We start from the raw sequence: 20,331 nt of genomic DNA, 5'->3' as shown, positions 1-20,331 counted from the left end.
AAGAGTGTAGACTGTACTGACGTAGATTGGAGTGGCACACAGCTTACTGGCACAGAGTGGATGTTGTAGAGTGGAATACCATACAGTGGAACAGGGTAGAGTGCAGTGGGGTAGGCTGTAGTGGCTTATAGTGCAATAGTGTACTGTAGAGTGGTATAAAATGGAGTGTTCTAGAGTGGAATGTTGTACAGTGGAATAGCATAGAACAGAGTGGTGTAGAGTGGGTTGGCATACAGTGGAGCGGCGTCCAGTGGAGTGGTGTAGAGTGGAATACCATTGAGGTTTACTGACACACAGTGTAGTGATTTAGAGTGGAGTGGCATATAGTGGGATAGCACACAGTAGAGTGGTGTGGAATGGATTGTCATACAATGGAATAGGGTAGAATGTAATAAGGCAGAGTGGATTGCAATAGAGTGTAGTGGCATAGAATGGAGTGAGGTACAGTGTAATAGCGTATGGTGCATTGTCGTAAAGTGGAGTGGCATATAGTGAAGTGGTGTAGAGTGCAGTTGCATAGACTGGAGTAGCATAAAGTGGAGTGGCGTAGAGTGGAGTAGCATGGAGTGGGGTAGAGTGGAGTGGGGTACAGTTGATTGGTGTAGAGAGTAGTGGCATACATTGGAATAGCATATATTAGAGTCATGTAGAGTGGAGTGGCAGAGTAGAATGGCATACAGTGGAGTGTCATACTATGGAGTTGCAGACTGTGGAATAGTGTAACGTATATTGGTGCTTTGTGTAGTAGCATACAGTGGCTTGGTATACACTGGAGTGTTGTGCAGGTGATCTGCATACAGTGGAATAATGTATAGTGGAGTGGTGCACAGTGTAGTGGTGTGCACTGGAGTGTGTTAGAGTGGAGTGGTGTACATGGGAGTGTGGTTGAGTTGACTGGCATAGAGTGGAGTGAGGTACAGTGTAGTGGCATACATTGGAATAGTGTAGTGTGTAGTGGTGTGGAATGGAGTGGAATTGCCTATATTGGAGAGGGGTAGAGTGGAGTGACATAGAGTGGAGAAGTGTAGAGTGTAATAGCATAGAGTTGAAGGGCATACAGTGGAGGAGAGTGGAGTAGCCTAGTGTAAAGGGGTATACAGTGGAGTGAGGTATAGTCTAGTGGCATACAGTGGAACAGTGTAGATTGGAGTGGCATAGAGGGGCAGTCGAGTGGCATAAAGAGGAGGATTGTAAAGTGGAATACCATAGTAGAGTGCGGTACAGTGTAGTGGGGTAGAGTATAGTGGCGTACAGTGTAATAGGAAACTGTGGAGTGGCATGGAGTGGAGTGGCATATAGTGGAATAGCTTACAGTGTATTGGTGTAGAGTGCATTGTTGTGGAGTGGAATAGCATACAGTACAGAGATGTAGAGTGGAATAACATTGAGTGTTACCGTAGTACACTGTAGTGACGTTGTGAGGATTTGGGTATAATATATGGCATGGCTGTAGGGCAGTTCCATGAAATACACTTGTAAAAACTGTCTTGGGTCCAGTCAGGCTTGATTGAACATCCTTAAGCTCAACCCTGGGGGTGATGGCTTTTGAGCAGCAAGTCTTGCACAGAGATACTTAGTGTAAAGCATTGAACAGTAACAAGCAACGGAATAGAGAGGTCACACAACACAAAATAACCAGGACACAAATTTATAAAAAAAGAGTATGGTTTTATAAATTGTTAGAGACCTTGATGAGAAAAATCCATCAGAGGGTTCTAGAGTTACAGATATTAGAAGATATTACACTTCTAAATGCAACTATAAACAAGCACTGAAAAGTTTGGAAACTTTTCAAAAGTTTGTAAAAGTTAACTCGACTACTCTATTCTGACTTGGGTGACCAAATCTGACAGGGTAGAGGTCTGGGGGGTGAAAGTACACTTTGGACAGTTACCTGTTCAACTGAGTATTTTTTAGTCCAGTTTCACCCTTTAAAGAACAGAGGCCACAAATGACAATGGAATGGTCCTGATGCTAGGTATGCAGGACTAAAAGATGCTCAAGGATGCTCTGGTTGAAGTGCAGTCAACAGAGGTGCATTGGTAGTGATTCCTTAGTCCACAGGCAATATGGGGCAACTTTGACCACAGAGTTTGGGGTCCCACAAAGTTTTTCGCATGAGAGTAGCTGGCCAGTGGATGCTGAGCTACCGACCTCCTTGCACTGCAGTTCAGGCAAAATTCTTTGGTGGGGGCTAGGGTCCCTCTTGGGAGACCAGTCTGGACTCTGATGATACTCCCTGGTCTGACAGACTCGGTTGCAACTTTTGGACATCGAGGATTGGCCTCTTGGAGTGGCCAGCAGCTGGCAGTTGCAGATCTTCTGTAGTGGCTACCAACCTGCCAGTTTTAGCTTCTTCAGCTCTTTTCTGCCTGGAGCTGGTTCCGGGAATCAGCCAACTGATCCTTGAAGTCACTGCTTTAGGCTGGGGCTGGGGTACAACCTTTGCCCCACGCTAGAGGCCACAGGCACAGTCATAACTTCTCTAGCCCAAAGTGAGGCAGGTGCAGTCCAGCAGACGGCACAGCCTCTCTTTCTGAGCATCCAAGAAAAGCAGGGCAGTCCTTTAGTTCATGTTCCAGTCCTGTGTGATCTGAGGTTCAGAGTACCAGTAATGCCATATTTATCCCAGTAAAGTGTGTTTAGGGGACCACGCGGTCAATAGCCAAGGAGCTACCAGGTCCCCTCCTTTTGGGTGACAAATGTCTGTCAAAATGTGGCATGTGGCAATTACAGGGTACACTATTCTAGCCACCCTCAAGATGTCTGACTTTTCACTCAACTGAGAGGAGCTTGATAGCCCATCCTAGAGGTGTGGCTACCTGGAGGCTACACGTTTATGGAAAAAATGGTTTGGGCACTGGTCTTCCCTCTCTAGCCCTGACTCCAGCCTTTTTACGTGATGAAAAGGGAGCCCCTGGGGAGTCTTATTGTCATTTGCCCACCCAAGGTGGCTTCCCCTTTGAAGATCACACTCTGGGTGGCTCTCTGCTAAGGGGAGGCAACACCTCCCCCTTTCACAGATGTCTATTGTTCCTAAACCTGGGAGTCATTCACACAACTCCCCTAGTGGACATAAAGCTGTCTGTTGGAGAGTATGAGGCCACTGGGCCTGCTAGGTGACAGAATGGCAACCTGTGAGAAGTTGCATTAACTTAATACTGACATTAAATTTGACCTTGGCATTAGGTCTGGTTAAATGCGATTATTAATTTAATACCATACAGTACGCAGTTAGGTAGTCCCATTCAGAAGTTTGCCAGGCTGGGGTGCCAGCTGATAACTCTGGACTAGCCAATGATGCTACTAGCTTTCCCACAGCAAAGCAACAATTTGGGAAGGTTTGCTGATGAGACATATGAAAAATATATGTCTCAGTTAATAATATACAGTTCCCTGCCATAGGGGTCTAAATGCCTTCCTTAGGTGAGACTTACATATATTGTTAAGGAAAGAGTTGGCTTTGCCACTGGTTTAAATGGCAAAGTCTAACTGCCCTTCCAGTCTGCAGTGGCAGGGTGGGAGCCATTTTTGCACTTTGTAACACACAGGGTGGCACAATCAGTGCTGCAACCATGGGTGGACAATCTGCCTTACAGGCCCTTGGTAAACCGGGTACCATATATTAGGGACTTATAAGTAAGTCAGGCCCGTATTTATACTTTTTTTGCGCCGCATTTGCGTCGTTTTTTGACGCAAAAACGGCACAAACTTGCAAAATACCATTTTATTTTGTAGGTTTGTGCCGTTTTGCATCAAAAAGCGGCGCAAATGCGGCGCTAAAAAAAGTATAAATACGGGCCTCAGTGTTTACCAATGAGTATATCCAATTCAACATACACTTTGAAATGGGTTAGGGCACCAGGACTGAGGTTTGGTTAGCAGGCCTCAGTGTACTCCCAAAGTGATAAAACAGCAGCATCAGCCCAAAAATGTGGGGGTGACCATGCAAAAAGAGGCATTTCTTCACAGACCTAGAGTGGAGTGGCATATAGCGAAATAGCATAGAATATTAAGGCTTTTCGTGAAGTGCCGTACAGTGGAATAGTGTAGAGTGTAGTATGGCAAAGTGGATTGGCATACAGCAGCGTGACATAGAGTATATTGCCATAGAATGAAGTGATGTACAGTGTAATCACTTACAGTGGATTGTCGTGGAGTGGCATATAGTGTAATGGCATACTTTGGAATGGAAAAAAATGCAGTGGCGTAGAGAGGAATAGCATATAGTGCAGTGGTGTACACAGAAATGCTGCATAGTGGAGTGGAATAAAGTGGACTAGCGTGCTGTGTAGTGTCATAGAGTAGAGTTGGTTTTGTGGAAGAGAGTACAGTGAAGTAGCATTAAGTGAAAGAGTGTATAGTGTATTGGCATTCATCGGAATGTCATAAAATAAAGTAGCGTAGAGTGTAAGAGTGTACAATATAGTGGTTGTAAGTGGAGTGGATAAAGACCATTAGCATAGAGTGGCATATAGTGCAGTGACAGAGTGGGGTGAAGTGTTAGAGTGTAGAGTGGAGTGGCGTAGACTGGAGTGGCATAAAGTATAGTGATGTATAGTGGAGTGTGGTAATTGAAACAGAAGTAGCGTGAAAGTGCGTTAGCGGACATAGATGTAATGTGGCAGGAAAATATATTACTTGCTATAAATGGTAATATTTGGTAGCATGTGTCAATAGTGTAAGTAGTTTTAAAGTTATAATTTTTAAAATAGTTATATATTGTGCTGATGTATACTGTGGTACGTTGGCATGAAAAGGCAGTATGTGAACGAGTGATGGGTGTTTTTACCAAAGGTAAAAGGCAGACATGTTGCTTCACCGCCTTTTGTCTGTGTTTTGCTTTCTGTGTTTTGCTGCGGTCTGTAAGGTTCTTAGATGGTGTTAAATAGCACATGTTATTGTTGTTCCCAATTTATAACCACATTGTTTTTGGGTAGAAAAATGTATTTTTATTTTTTATAAATTTTACATCAGTTTAGGGAGAATTGCACATTTAATTAGGAGATATTACCGTGGTACACTGTAGCATTCTATTAAAGATTTAACTATGTTAGAAGGGGAAAATACACTGTAGTACCAATATTTGTAAAATATAGGGTACTACAGTGTATTTTTACTTTATTAATATATATTTTTTTAATTTCTTTGTGACACCCCAGTACTCCTGAGGCAGTCCTTCTGTCCTCCATACAATTTGAAAAAATATATACAGAAACCTATTAATATTTTCCCTACCTATTACCATTTTAATAAAGTGAGAAAAGGTAGGGGATATATCTCAAACCTAATACTTACCTACATCTAAGGGTGAAACACAGGCAAATTGCACCTAAAAACAACATGGCTGCTTTTAACTTTTGTAAATGCTGTAATTAGCTAATCACATAATGCCTTGTCATCACCATGTACCATGTTAGTACCACGGAAAATTTAATTAAAATCCATTCAGTTGTTTCTATGCTACGTTGAATACAAAAGTCTATGAAAAATACGTTGAGGAAATAATCTGTTTTGGGAACCCCCACTTTGATTTTTGCACCCCCCCCAACGAATCACTACAAAAAGTTACACCATTACAAAATGAAGAAAATCCTATTCGTATAGAATGTTTTGTGAAGATTTATCAAGTGAGTGGAAAGATAATAGGGAGCAAAAATATGAGGAATTCCTGTCTCTGGAAATCCTAACTATAACTACAGAGTGGCTACATAAATCATAGTAGTATGTTATAACCAAGTAAACAGTAATCATTATCTCTCCTCAATATGGTTATAAATAAGCAATATGGAGTCAAAAGAAATAATGCAGAGCATGGCAAAGCTTTGCACACATCCAAGCACAAACTGTTAGCCAACCAACATTATGAGCTGTATACAAGAGAAAAGCAGTAGCATGCTGCATAACGGCAAAATGTTGTAGTCTGCTTCCTTGCATCAGAGCATTTTGAACACTGTCATTCAGCTGCTTGATTACCTGCTGCTCCATGGTAAGTGTTGCAATCTTTCACTGTGGGTTTCAGATTATACATGTGATTCTCCTGCATGAAATGCCATGTGTCTCTCCATTCATGGCTGCTGAAGCCAGCTGACCCCCAAATGTGAGTCCTGTGTGTCTGCAACTCACATTGGGGAAACCTAAATTGTCCCTTTGCCCGCCTATATTCTCCTCCAAATCTTCCCTTTCACAGGAGAGGGTATTCCTTCTTTAATTGGTAATAAGGCCGGAAATGCCCTTGCCTTTGCTATAGCAAAGAGGTTTAAGGGTTTAAGGCTGAATATTGGTTATGTTGTTAAGTCTTTGAGACCATGTGGTTTTCAAAGAGATTGCTGGGGCAATTCTGAAGCAAGTAGAAACAGTATTCAATTCAAAAACAGTATCACTGTATTGACCTCCAGGACGTACAAGATATATGTCACAACACCCTTAACTTGCATCACAAATTAGGAATTGTGCTCTATGACTTCCAAGTTGCAAAGTTTAGCTTTTTTGGAGTGGAGTATTGAAGGGCTGCAGTGTAGCAAAATGGATGGAGGGCAGAGATGTTGTAAGGTATGGGCAAGGTGGGTAATTTCTGATGGCTCCCTGCTTCCAAGGGGCCCCCTCGGAAAATAAGTTAGTACAATTAAAATCACATTTTTCTAACTTTAGTTCAGAATAAGCTACAGAGTTCATTCAACCATTGTTTTTAATATTTAATAAAATCCAATTCAATATTAAAGTTCGAATTAGATAGATATAATGGAAAATACCTTTTAGAAATTATATTTCTCCTGCTTGAAACTCTAGTACGCTAATTAGCAATAGCCTGCCTGCACCTGCCCTTCCCATCAGTGCTTCCCTTTGATGAGGTCTCAAAACCGCTCCCAGAGCAGAGACCATGGTTTAGGCCTGGCAGGATGACCTGGGTGAGGTAGTTGACCCATTTTATCACACACAGGACCATCTAGGACAGTTCTGGATAAAGTCTGCCCATTATTAAGTGGAGTGGGAAGGGATATCTGGGTAGAGGAGCTTTTTGATTTCGGGATATTCTACAGGCCTCTTGACACCAAGCCTAGTCAGAAGGTATCATGCCCCACAATCGGTTTGGTGGTAAAAGGGAGGAGGAGGCTCCTCATTGCCCTGGAAACACCCTTGTGTGGATCCAAGTAGCTGCCAGGGAAAGAATGGTTCTGCTACACTGATTGTTCCTGAGAATAGTCCACTGTGGGATAGCGTGCAGCAAGGCAAATTGAATATTCTGAAAAAGGTAAAGTTAGCCATTGGGAGCTATTTATCCATTGGTCAGGAAGTAGACTGGTCACTCGACCCACAAGCTAGTGTTTAGTAGCTTAAGAAATAGACCCCAAGGGTTAGTTGGCTAGGCTGACCTCCTATGTTAATATAGTGATATCAAAAGCTGCAAAGTTCCTTTTGCTATAGTACCTCTTTGACCACTAGCAAGGTGACATTGACTAGACTGAGCTGAGACGCAAAAAAAAGTCCTAACTTGGTAATCTTGACCAGGTGAAGGTACAAAAGGTATCTGACTGACAAGAGGACTCTGGTATGTATGAAATTAGAATTTTCCAATTCAGAGCTTTTCCCATAAAAAAATCAATAGTTTTAGCAGGATTTCATCCAGTGGGTATTCGGTTTTGAAGGGACATCATCAGATGCAACCTTTACCTTTAACCACTGGAAGAATTTGGCTTCCAAAAAAAGAATCAGGGCATAATAGTTGAGCTTGCCAAACTCGATACTCAGCCACAAACTGAGGGTCTACCTGCCATTATGAGTTGTGTGGCCCATCAGCAGTGCTGTTGCTGGTTCTGATGGTAAAAACCTTACACCACTGAGAGCCCAGCTGAGTTGGGGCTGCTATGTAGGTGCATCAGGTCATCCACACTATTTAGAACGGATGAGCTGTTGTAATTTTTGTTTCCAGTTTTTTTTCAGTTAGGGACCACCAAGGAAACCTGGCCGTCTCAAATTAGAAACAATTAAAAATAACCCACATATCTTGGGAGAACATTCCCCAGGTGTTATGGTCATTAGTTTTTGTTTATTAAGAACAAACTCTGCCTGTGGGAGTTTGTGTTTAAATAAAATGTTAGCTGAGCAGCCACCTAAAACATGGTCACTGCTCAGAAAATGTTACAATGGCTTTCAGAGGGGTTGCCTCAACAGCTCATCTGAAATCATACAGATCTCTGCAGAGCCAGTGGGGAAGTATAAGTATGGTGGGTGGTTGTCCGGCTAGGAGGGAGGAGGCAATTACCTCCACCAGCCAGACGTTCTGTGGGCTACCTGCCAAACAATAATCATTAAGTAACTTCTTTGCCCGGATGTTCATACTAGGCTTAGCCAGTCTCTGTTACTTTGTGGTTGGACTCAACTTGATCCTAGATCCCAGTCTTCCACACCCATAGACATAATGCTGTTTTTGGGCTCAATTTGCTTAAAAAATAATATCTCCATCTCCTCTTTTTGAATGTAATCATTCGGTGGTGGGTCTTTTTTTGTGTTGTGATTTGACTTTAATACTTTACACATTGTCTCTAGGTTTAGCCTGGCTCTTCTATGCCATATCAATGAGGGGTTAAACCCAGTTTTATTTATTGAAAGTACGTGTTTTACCTGACAAGAATTTGTACTTATTACTTGAAATGGACTTGCATGCTCCTTAATTAATAACCAATTTTCTTACAATTAGCAAATACCACAATCCATACATATCATTTGTAATTCCACAAAAAATACCTTTTTGTTTTCTGTCCCTGGGATGGATTCTGTGTGCATACATGTTTTCTTCAGATGTAAAGGGATTGGCCTTAATATTCCTTTCCTCCCTTCTGAAGTGATAGGATAGAGATAGTAATCTCCATTGACGCTTTTGCTTTAGAAAATGTGAAGTCCATCTTCAGACCTCCTATATCACATATTAGTGTACTAAAATTGGGAAAAAAGGTTCCATTCATTGCTCGGAGAGAGCCAAAGGCACAAAACATTTTCAGAGCATCTTAACATTTCTAACATGGCATAGGAAGATTAGCTGTGAAAATTAAAGGGTCAGAATCACTATGCAAAAAAGATGCTGCATGTTCAGGCAATACAACATGCTGAACGCAGGAATTAAGGAAACTATGGTAATGAAAACAGTGTCCTCTATAGTCCTGCTATGTTTATTTATTGCACTGCTGCAGACAGCCTCTGTTCCCATCCCAGTTGTCCCTTTTTAGGTTTGATGTATATTGCACTCACACTACTCCTGGCAAACCTACTGTATTCTAAACTAGTTTACCGGACTTTGGCTCAGCCACCTTCAGTCATTGACTTGAGGCACTGTCAACCATATCTTTGTTCAGCCCCCAACGATATTGTCTTCCCCCTATTTTTCTACTGGCTGGGGTTTTCGCTGTGTTGTTCCGTCTTCAATGGAATGGATGAGAGACTTCATTGCATCTAAAACCAGTCAGAACAGAAGCCAGTAGCTTTTGAGTGCTAGCGCTGACAAAAGCATGTGAAACAAGGATGATACAGAAGAAAATGGATTACTTTATTTTCTGTAGCATCCATTTGTCAGGTGCTTTGGTAAGCCATCGCTTCCCAATGCTTCTGTTCCAATCACCTACAGATTACAAACATGGAAGCCATCTTGAAACTCCATTTCAAGATGGCTGTCATATGCAAGGAGAGCCCTCAAAGAGTAAGCTGAATATGATGTGTAGTTTTGCAGGAATTAAACATCAATGAAAACCAATGGTTGTTTTTGCTATTCCCTTCCCATTATGCCCCTTCATCATAGATAATAGGGATGGTGTCCATATTCCATGATGCAACTGTGCTTGTGTCAACATCTCAGTGGAAATTATTTTCTGTGCTGGGAAAGTTGATCATACCTGCTGTTTACATCACTTGCCTCATGATATGCTGATTGGTGCTGCCAGCTCACATAAGCATCTGAACAAAATGATAGTATATTTGGGCCATCCTATTTTTTGTAGTAATGGGACTGTTCGGGATTAGTGATCATGATGCCCAAAGGAAGTCTGTTCCATTGTTTAAGACAATTTCCAAGTGCACTCAAGAATTACATTCAGCATTGTGTGAGCTGATAACAGAACAAATACAGAGCTGTCAAAAAGTAGGAGCACTTAAATATTCTCCCTATTGAGGATAAACATGTTGTGAACCATCCAAATGTGCACAGACTTAAGGCAGGCAGAAATGTTACTGGCTGCTTGTAGATTTAAAAAGTGTATCTTGTGGCTGCCTAGAGGCACAAGAAATAGGGCAGTAATTTAAAATGCTTTCAAATGACTGTATCGCTAGACTAGTATAAAGGCTAAATCCCTCTAAAAGGGTAATGCACGTATACAAGTTGCAACGCAATAAACGAGGTTCACAGAAAATATATCTCCTTGCTCTTACAAGAAACAGTATGCAGTAAGTCTTATTTGCATTGATGGTTCTATATACCAGGTAAAATAAAGTGGTGACTGAGAAACCAAGTGTTCTTCAATTGTTCCAGGTTTATTGCCTTTGGACTCCCAGTTCTTGGGTTTAAACCAATCACAACTACATAATTAAAAAATGTTCTGAGGGAAGTAATACCTAAAGAGCATCTCCTTTGTACACCTTCAGGATAGTTCAATTCATTTTCTTTTCTTGAAGTTTTCTAACAGAATTTAAAATATCATAAACATGTGGTGTTGTGAAGGGCTCTGCATGGGTCTTTCAAAGAGTTATTGCCATCATACTACTGAGAAGCCCAGGTGAAACTCTGTTGAGTCTAGAAGTTATTAACCTATCATAGTGGTCACAATTTTCAAGCATCAATTTTGAGGTGATTTGGGTCATCTTCAACTACATCCTTATGGATTCAGTACACTAGAGAATAATAAATCAGGTTTCGAATAAATCATGGAACAGAAGGACATTACTACATTTGGTTTACTGAGGTTATGCCCCAGAGCTATTTCTGATCATTTTTTGGGGGTTTTTAATGGTATAATCAATCTAGACCACTTCTCCTCCCCTTATATCTCTCGGTTGTGGAGCTACTAACATCTTCCCATTACTTCTGTGTTCCCTTAAAATCTATGTCCACTCCTTTAAAAATGTATGCAGAATTGAGGGCTCTTAGACCAAACCAATTGAGATTAATTATAATTTACAGTGAGTTGGTTCAGTTAAATGGGGATGTGACATTGATTATATTTATAAATGCACTGATAGTTTAGTAATGTTTTATCTAAAAGGAGCTTATAGACTTTTTCAGATCAAATGATAATATCTGCCTGTAAAGTGTAAAACAAGCTACAACTGATAAGAAAATATAAAAGTGCCACCTTGCTAATTGACCTCTGCAAATTAAGGGCCTCATTTAGAGTTTGACAGAGAATTGGCGCTGCCTTAAATTGGCAGGGTTTACACCCCACCCATATTGTGGTTTGTTCACATTATTTAGAAATGGGAACAGCACCGAATTTCCAGTAGTGGAGATCCTATTGGCCAGTCACGTCTCTCTGGGGTTACAGGGATTGGGGTAGAACAAGCTCACGGGGGAAAATTTTAATAAAGTTTAAAACAAAATAAAAAATAAACTTACCTGGCTCCTAGCCTTGCCGCTCCTCCGTCATGAAGTGCAGGCACAGGCTCCCAGCCTGCTCTGTGGCCAATCCTGATGCTGCTCAGAACACAGGCAAGCTGGGAGCTTGTGCCAGCTTTCTCCAGTCCGACAACTGTGTTGCTGGGTTGGAGAGAGCCTACTGCGCATGTGTATTTGGCTGGCTTGAGACAGCCGGCCAAAAACACATGTGTGATGAGGGGAGTTCTCTGTTCACTTCCCTCAGTGCTCGTCATCATAGAGGCCCTGCTTCTTTCACAACAAAGGGATAATAAACATATATTATTATCCCTTTGGTATGAAAGGTTTGCGGCTTCTGCTGCTGGCGGGGGGTGAAGCTCCTCCGCCCTAATGGAGGAGCCGCTGCTGCTATTGGCTTTACCATAGGAAGCCTCTGTCACATCAGAAAGACTTCCATATTCAGGGTGGTCCCACTGATGTACATTTTTTTCTCTTCAGGAATACCAGGAAAATCCTGTTGATCCAAAACACAAAACAACTGAAATGACCACCAACAACTCAATAAACCTCACTGCCTTCTGTGCAACTACCACACCTGTAGATGCACAGAAGGTGAGGAGATCCCTAACAGGCATGCTAGGATCTGATAGTATGGGGGATAGCCCTCTGCTGACCTGGTGGTTTTTCTACCTGGGTTAAAATGAGGCACCTGATGATAAAAAATGTTTTACAATAGCTGTCATTAATTAAAATATATATTATGTTTAGGTGTCTTTGTACTCTATTGTTTCCTTGTCTTATACAGAGCTTTTTCTTCATATGTTCACCCTTTTACCCTACAGAGAAACCTGTAGTACCACAGCAGATGTTGTAAGGAATGTTAACAACCATTCCCTTTCAGTATTGTCATTTTCCTTCTCTCTGTAGTCGAAGCAAACAGTTGTTTAACCTAGGTATTCACTTATGTAACATTTTCCTGAACAGTAGGAAACAGTATAGAAACAGTATAGAAAAATGTAGGCAACACTTAAACATTTTCCTTGTTTAGTACATGTCTAATTATGATGTTGCATGCACCAGGGTGCCTTACTCTAAAAAAACTTAAGTGCATACTATGGAAGACCATGTCTTGAGGTCCAAAATGACTTCTACTTTGTGCCTATAACAATTCCTATTCTTCCGTCATGCCCACACAACCCTCTTTTCTCCCAATTCACAAAATCCTATATATTTTTTGCCCATAGATTAGCTTTGTTTGTTAATTTTGAAATATATGCAGTTTCCTGCTTGCCATTGACTAGTATCAACAATGGTCCATTATTAAGATCATTACAAACTTAACATTACAATGCCTACAGCATCATCATCATCATCATTATCATTCATCATTGTATTTTAACATTTTCTTTTTAAAATGTTCTATTTCTTGTGCCTTACTGTTCAAGCAAACATCTTACAAATGCCTTCAATGATTTCCACACAATGAATACATTGTCTGAATAGAGACAATGCAATAAATACTCAGTACTACAGCTGCTTAACTATCTCCCCTAAAGTTTTCAGTACTATAACTTTTCCTTAACGATTTCTCCTAAAGTCTTACCAGTAATCTTTCTAAAAGGCAGGTACCCACATTCAAGCATTGATCAATAATAAGAAGTATGCCTCGTATAGACAACGTGACCTACTGCCTTTTCGAAAAAATCTAGTACTAGTAATTTTAGAAAAGACCCTCTGTTTCATCCTAATGTGTGATTCACTGTGCTATCTTCTCTAATACTGGAATTCGACAAAGGTTTCATTTGTCTGCTAAAGGATCATTACTAGGCAGAATTATGAATTCCAGACTAAATATTACATGACTTTTATTGTGTTCATTTACTATATCGAATTTAAAATGATCAATTGTACCATTCACAGTCATTTATCAACTGCATCACCAACACTCCACAAACCTCATCCTCTAGCAAACACCTAAACCGGATTCTGACGCTTTACTATTGATCCATTGTGTGAAGAAAGCTATATGTCCTACCGATGTGTATATAATATATTTTAGGGCATATATTTCAATCAGATTAGTTTCTTTCTGAATATTAATATTTTTTAAGTGATTCTGCCTTTCAAATGCCTTCAAACTTTTAGCAGCATCCAGCATGATCAGAATATTCATGTACACACCACTAATCGCCATGAATTAAACACAAATCTAACCATCCTGAGTCTCAGTCTAACATTCACACAACAGCAGTTATTTTAAGCATCTTTCTCCTTGGCTGCAGTATGTCTTCGACTATTTCCTGGGTGTGAGGGGATCAGAGATAATTAGTGCTCACAAAGCTACATGTTTGGGGGCAACCACAAGGTAAACCACGGGTTGCTATTCCCTCTGCTCACTACTGTCAAGGCATGTACTACTGTGTATATTTTTCTGTACTCATGGTGGAAGAATATGCAGTAAGAGGCACCAGTGGCGCAACAAAGGCCTCTGCGGTGCAAGGGGACCCGTGAGCTTCAGGGAGCACCTCAGCACAGCACCTGGCCTGAGTGAGTCCGCAGGGGGGGCTGTTGGCGTGTCTGACCTTAATAAGTAAACTTGCAAGGGGACACGAATAGGCCGATGAACCTTTTGACTCGCTTCGAGGTTTTCCCACCATATATCCCGAACATGCAGATCAATAATTAATCATCACCACTGATAATCAATGACAATCAATGACATTAATCATCAATAGGAGTCAGTAAATGTCACACACCATGACCTTATGGTCATGAATAACCACACCTTCATGTAAAAGTTAAAATATTTATGTCCGTATATTAATACTTAAGTTAATCTCAAAGTCAACTGATAAACATACAGAAACAACGCTGGCTGACCGAAACGATGAAAGAATCGCAATCTAATCAAAGCTTGAGCTACTAAACATTCTAAAATAACAGTGCAAATTAACAACAAGAATAACTGCACAAACGATATTACATACATTTAGATTCAACAAAGAAAAGACATCACATGTTACTCCCTATATCGAACTTCATTATTGAGGACCCTAACTAACAACAGGTTAGAATAGCATGTTTGGGCTTCATGCAAAACAATTTAGTCAACACAAATTTGGAAAAACATCTAACTATGGCTCTATCAAAATAGCGTGGTTGGTAACTAGAAAAAAAAAGCAAATAGACATAGCAAGCAACATCTTGTAGTCAGTATACCTATCCTCAGATTGGATCAGCAAGCTGTGACTGTCTTTAGCATCAGAAAATCAGTCTGGTCGGCAAGGCACCAGGATTTAACATCAAAGTTCTGAAAAGGCAAAGTCTCTTTTAAACAATAAAATTAAGTACATCTCTTCTCAAGACGAAAAATGTAATGGCCTTACAGCAAGGTAGAAAATGGGCAAATGCTTTGTCTTCTCTTAGTGCAGTCCAGCTAAGTTAGATTTCTTAAAACTATTTCCTAAGTCCCTATTGGTCAAGGGATCGCATGTTCACAATTTGTCCAATAAAACTAAAACTTCAAATCTACATTTCTACTAGTACACAGTTCACATGTTGATGATTGTCTCCTTTCGTATTGTTCTCATCATCCAACTCGTCAGGTAACAATATTGTTGCAGCTTATACTCCAGTTAGTGTCTTCATTGTACTCTCCTGGGAAAGTCAGTCTTGCACACATTACATTTACAATGTTGCATTTGCAAGAACAGCATCTTCTAGCAAGCAGTTCTCTTGAGAAAGACTTTTAGCTACGAACACATTAGGTGAGCACAGTGGAAAATCACAATTTAATTCTCTAAGCAGACATTTTACTAAACGCTTTAGAAATATAGCTTGACACAAGGTTGTGCTACTAGGCCAAGACCTCCACTAAGTTAAGGCCTACAATTAATAAAGCTAATACATAATGTAAAACCCTTAATATGACATATTACTACATTAATCAAACAAAAGCTCACCATTTCATATTAATAAGCCATTAATAAGTACACTTTGTGAACATTGATGGCCACTCATGTGGTCACACTTAAAATATGGGTGCATTATTTTTCTCTAGAATATTACTTTCTACGCAATCCATCACTCAAAATATATGAATATTCATTAGTAATTTCATTAGAACTTCTGCGTTAGCAGGGCTACTCTGTGTTCTGTGCAGGGGGGACCCCTCCAGTTTCATTACGCCCGTCACTTGTAAGTAGACCCACATTTGCAAAGGTTCTTTTTGTGAATTTGTGGCAGGCGTAAATGAGGTACTTTACGCTGAATAATACATTTGTGAAAAGGAGCTCTATGTTTATAGACTTCACTGCAAACCCATGTGAACAGAGTCTAAAACAGCCTTCACTATTTCTTTCTCGAAATGCACTCCTATAAAACTGCCTGGTCGCAGGATAGATGATGTGATGTGAAAAAATATTGCTTTGGAAGCAGGCCAGCCATCTGAGAACCTTTCCTAAGTACCTTAAATAGAGCTGCAGCAAGGCCACATTGAGGTGAACAGCCTCCCAATTCTACCTGAAAGCTCGCTAGGTGGCCCGAGGCCACTTGACTTTGATCCAAAACAGGCACCTGGCTGTAACCTGGACGCCTGCCAATTCTATAGCAAGCATGTATTTTGATTATCACTGAAAGTTGGTGTCTGGACTCACTTCGTGGCTTTTTGTTAACTGTCTTTATGAAACTAATTCCACAGTGAAAGATTTTTGTATTCAAAGGATTTCTTCTTCATTTGAGCTGCAGACACTTGCCCTTTTTCAGGAAAAGCCTGTTTGTGCACTTCATCCTGTGGCATGCACTGAGCAGTGCACAGTAGGCCATGTAAATTAACTTAGAACTTAATGAAAACACCGTGAACAAAGCCGATGAATCTGTGTGATGTTTGTACAACCCCTTTGTGTTGCAAGAGCAATGAAGGGGCTTTATACCCTACACTTATTCCACAGTGAATACAATGACATGGAGCTGTACATTGTTGTTTACACAGAAAATTAAATGTATTGTCTGAAGAGGAAATGGATAATGACATGGATTTCCTACAACAGTGAAGTCCTTTAAGCCTTATATTCTTTCTTCAGAGGTTAGATTTTCAATGCATAACTGTCATGTGTGTAATCTCTAACACGCATTGTCAAAGCTAATAGTTATGGCCTTGGCAAGTATGTAGTGTTTTTAATTATTTTACAAACATGCAACGTACCAAAAGCAATTTGCAAACATACAAAATAAAGAAACGGCCCAGGACACAACAGCCATAGGCTCCGAAGTACACTCCCTTACACATGTGATCAAGCAAAATGCTGTCACTCTCAGAGAAAAACAATGAATTCAATGGACTGACCCACTGTCCCAGGCTATATGCTGTGGTAGGAGAAAGCAGAATCTGACTGACACGTGGGGAAACCAGTGGATGAAGAGGGCTGACTGAAAACCCTTATATGAATGTATTTTAATTATGATTTTTTGGGGGAAACACAAGGCCGAAGTGACAACTGCAGCAGTCTCCAGGCAAGAACTAAATAGGTAACTATTATAATATTGACTTCTTACGTCGTCCTGTCAATCACCACATGAACCCACAAATTATTCATAACTGAAGGGCCTTCATAAATTGTGTATGCTGAGAAGGGAGCCATTTAATGAATGTATTTCTCATGATTGAAAACTTTTAGGAACTCGAGTCCTTCTAGTCCTGTGAACGAAATAAGACCGAGGCAAATGAATCATTGGAGTCGTTTGTTCAAAAAAGTAAGGAAAAGAAGTCTCTCCGGGCATCTTTTTTACACTCATGCGAGTCGTGAAACCAGTAAATCTTTTGCCAACGTTGCATCAGGACTTCCTTCTCTTCATATCCTTTGGCGTCCCCATTTCTCTTCTTCGAGTTTTCCACATCCTTTTATCCACAGACTTCAGTTCATTTATGTACCTGGCTGCAGTTTACATTTCAGGGCGGCCATTATTGGATGAAGGCTTGCAATAGTTAAATCCACATTGATTTATCTTATCTCCGAGACCTTACTACGTAGAACGTCTCCCTGCTTGGCGCAGTGCACTTCTTTGGTTGCTCCTTGTCCTCTCCAATTAACCGATTAACTGATCAATTATTTAATTTATGGCAAACTCACGATAAGTCTGTCCACCTCCATGTATGTGCATTCACCTTCAGTGATAGTGTCTGGGCAAATCCTACAGTCGCTAAGAGTATTGTGTCTTTCGAGTCCTTGGTTTGTGCAGAGGCTTGTGCTCGCCCCTGTGAAATCTCTATGACTCAGATGCTAATGATATGATAGACTCTGACGTTAAGAATATGGATTATTTAGACAGTTTGGCTCAAGATTTTCTGTAGATTGTGAAGCATTCTTGATTTTCCTCCATAATTTCAAAGGTTGCGAAATTTGGCAATCATCCTTTCTATGCTTGTGTTTCATTCCTGGGAAGGCCATGAGACTATCCTCACACTCAGCACATCATGGCCCTGTTTCCTACTGTGACTAAAAATATAAAACATAACACCTAATGATACGGGTTTATTACATGAAATGGAGCCTTCTCTCACAATGCTATATGCACCCTTTAAGGAAATAATAGCCTCTGTCAAAATTTATTAACTGCTGCACTTCACTGTACAGAGTTGTCCCATTTATTATCGTCTTTAATTTAAATGGGGAACAATATCATTCCCCATTTCATAAAACAAAAGCCTCCATTTGGTAGCACTTAAAATAGGACTGAAACTCACCAACAGCCTTTAACTGTGTATTATTTCATGTAAAACATGACTCAGTAACTCTCCCACTGCATTCTTGACAATGTGATTCATTTTATATATATATCTATATATATATTACCTACCGGCGGTCACCAGCAGGTAGTTACTATTAGGACCATGTTTCCATAGAAAAAACGTTTTTTGACTTGCCTATATGTTTGGCACCGTTTGACAAATCTTACCAAATCTTAAATGAAATTTACCAAAAGATGCGGCCCTGTAATTCTTGTTGCACACAGGAAGTTTCCGGGTGATGCATCAAGCAGGGGCAGAGAAAAAAGGGGCTCACAAAATGTTGCGTTTGCCATGTTAATTCCCATAGGACCTGTCAACAAGTATACAGCAGGAACCACTGAATAGAATTACACCAAGTTTGGCAGAAAGCTAGCTACCGGTATGCAGATTGTGCCTTGTGTAATTCGTGTAAATCTGTTCAGTAGTTTAAAATATATTTAGGGGTAAATAAATTGGTATATCTCTGGCCATGAATACTTTGCAAAATTCATGCATTTTTGCAAATACACATGGGAAAAGAAGCATTGCAGTTGGCTGATCGCAACCTGACTATAAAGTTGCGACCTCCATTTTATTTCACAGGACACGGTCCCTGGGGGGTGAAAATTCCAATTGAAAGTAGAATAAGGGGTCAGTGTGAAGCTACCCTGACCCAAGGGGTGTGTACAGGTGTGTTTTAGGGGCAAATTATAGGTTTCATATAAATTTGCGTAATGGTGCGCGATAGTCACAAAAATTCATGAATGTCTGTGAATTATTCACAAAATATTCACAATTATGGAAAAATGTGACAGAAAAACTACAAACACATTTAGTTACTAATTAATTCACTCATACATGCACTCAAAGCCTCAGGCGCCCACTCACACACCCACTCAGACACGTATGCACTCACTCACACATCCAGGCCCTGTGGCTAAACTGCGCTGCGCAGAGCCAAAGGCCATGTGTGGTGCAGGGTTGGGTGGTTATCAGGGCTTGGCTGCAAGCCCATCTGCAAGCCCAAAACTTGCGACCAGCCCCCATGTAGTAACTCAAATTACTTTACATTAAAAAAACCATAGAAATTCACTGAGAAAAACAAAGGTTATAGGGAAGGGACGTTATAGTTAGGTTCTGAATTTACTCATACAAAACCACAGAAATTCAGCAGCTATAGGTAGAGTTTTGTGAAGTAACTATGACTTCTGCCATTATATGTTAAAGTTATTACAGGTAAGGATAGCTCGTGGCCTAAGGTAACTGTAACTTGCAACCTCGCTATGTAGCACCACTCCTCTGACCGATCTTGGATCCAAGGACCCCAACCCTGGGGCCCGGCCTACACATATTTTTCTTTTTGGGGGGAGTGGGGCTGTGTGGTGCTCCTCTCCCAGCCGATCTCGGCCCTGGGAAGCCAATCCCCGGGCCCAGCCTTAACAGTTTACACTTTTTGGGGGGGAGGAAGGAGGGCTGCACGGCCCCCCTCCCGGGCCGATCTAGACACCTGGAACTCCATCCACCACAGCCAGGCTTAAACATTTTATTTTTGGGGGGGGAACAGGCCTATGTGGCTTCCATCCCTTGGCCAATCTCGGCACCAGGAACCCAGGGCCCAGCCTTAACATATTTTATTTTGGTACGATTTTGGCCACAGGGACTTCATCCCCCAGGGCCCGATCATCTGTCCTGGGTGCCCTCGAGGGCACCCAGTGTGCAATGGGACCACAGGGGAGCCTGAAGGCCCCTGTGGTCCCATCCGGCTCAAGGCCTCCTACGGGAGCCAGCATTGCAGTCACAAAGACGGAGCTGCCAAAGAGATGCATCTCCCTCTCTGTGAGAGCAATTGTTTCCTCAGTTTCTCTGCCCATATGTCTCTTAGAGCTGTTTGACAGCTCTGACTTGCTGCAAGCAGTGTGTTTGTTTTGACTTAGCAGGAGCTGTCACATCTCCTGCCAAGTCAGAGCAAACAGCTTTGTCCAGTGGTGGG

Source organism: Pleurodeles waltl, chromosome 12 (genome assembly GCF_031143425.1).
Source record: "Pleurodeles waltl isolate 20211129_DDA chromosome 12, aPleWal1.hap1.20221129, whole genome shotgun sequence".
Classification (NCBI taxonomy): domain Eukaryota; kingdom Metazoa; phylum Chordata; class Amphibia; order Caudata; family Salamandridae; genus Pleurodeles; species Pleurodeles waltl.
This window is presented reverse-complemented; position numbering follows the sequence as displayed.